Source organism: Eimeria acervulina, genomic scaffold, assembly GCF_000499425.1.
Source record: "Eimeria acervulina Houghton genomic scaffold, Eah_scaff1210, whole genome shotgun sequence".
NCBI lineage: Eukaryota > Apicomplexa > Conoidasida > Eucoccidiorida > Eimeriidae > Eimeria > Eimeria acervulina.
The window spans coordinates 8,269-9,917 of NW_013550330.1; positions in this window are offsets into that span (position 1 = coordinate 8,269).

The window sequence follows — 1,649 nt, forward strand, 5'->3', positions numbered from 1 at the left end:
CGCCTCTAGAGGCCATGCCAAAACCCCATTGTAGTGCCTGCGCACTACAACTTCCCCCTTTCTTGAACAGAAACCGCCTCACGGTTTTGTTGCTTCCCTTTCTTCTCTACCCCTTACATTTTCTTCCTTTCCCCTTTGCATCATTATCGGATTGCTCCATAAGCCTGGGGCACTGGGCTATCAGCGTAGTCAACTATTCGGCAGTCCCTCAAGGGGGGGTCCAGGCTTTTCAACCCTGTATATTAGCCTCAACGGAACTCAACGGGAGTGGCTGCTCCTACATATCTTGCTTTTATTCCTCTACCCTAACCTCTCGACAGCCTCGGATAGTCTCCCAGGAGTGTGTTGCTACTGTTCTGCCTTGTGTTGCTTCGCAGGATCGTTGTGCTCTCCTGTGTGCAGGTCTTCCAGGAGTGTGTTTGCTACTAGCCTCAACGGAACTCAACGGGAGTGGCTGCTCCTACATATCTTGCTTCTATTCCTCTACCCGAACCTCTACTCGGTGTCCCGACGGCCTCGGCTGGTCTTCCAGGAGTGTGTTTGCTACTGTTCTGCCTTGTGTTGCTTCGCAGGATCGTTGTGCTCTCTTGTGTGCACGTAATTCACGTCCTCCTTGCTCTTCAGGAGTGCGAGGCGTTTGTGCTTACTGATTCGCTCTGTTCTATTATCTCGGCCGCGTGTTATGTTCCTCTATCGAGATCTTGCTGCGCTGTTGTGCTGTGACGCGTGCGCTTGCTACTCGGGTTTCCACCCTTTTCACCCGTTCAACTACGTTTCTCCTTCTCTCTCCGCAATTACATCATTCTAATCCTGACGCTAGAGTGACAATGTGGCTGCTAATTCTGTCTGAGTGTGTTCCGGACGTCAGCTCGCTGAAATTTCGGTTGCACCACCCGTGCGTGCCGTGAAATAATTTTATCTGCGGCGGCCCTACGGCGTGCCTTTGTGTTTCTACGTCTCCAGACTGATTTTGTGCCTCCGGTAAAACTAACGATTATATTTTTTACTCAATATTTTTGTCGCCTATTTGCTCGCCTATGGTTCTGTTAGCGGCGTGTAGTGATGCTCACCCCTCTTCCTAGGTCGAATTAGCGTGTACCGTGAACAGGGTGATGAGTACGTATTTTAGGTTTACCTGTGCTAATGTGGTTGTTAATTTTAACACATTTCTTACTACTAGTTCAGTAGATAACAACTACATGGGGAGCCTTAGGACCTTGCTGGGAGAACTAGTTAGACCTCTATCTAGTCCTATTATATTTTTGTTTGGTGTCGTCGCTGCTGAGGTAGTGCGCCTTAGCAAATCCGGTGATGCTCCTACCTCTGTTTCTACGTCAGCTATTCTAACGTCATTTCTAGTACATTCACTCTATCCCTTCTGGCTAATTGTAGAGCAATTTTTCCTATTTTTCTCTTGCCATTTACTACCCTTGTAAGCTTGCCACTCTAGGTCTCAGAGTATAGGTACCTCCCCTGAGGATTGCCGCCACCAGGGACTCTATGAATAGTAGCACTAACGTGGTGTAGATATTGTCCTATCTACGGGTGGTACAGTGTGCTGGTGCTTGTGGTGATGGCTTACCGTTACATGCGCGTCCGTGAGCCTCTAAGCTAGGCCACTGGCTGTGTAGATAGCCTGCTACCGCCAC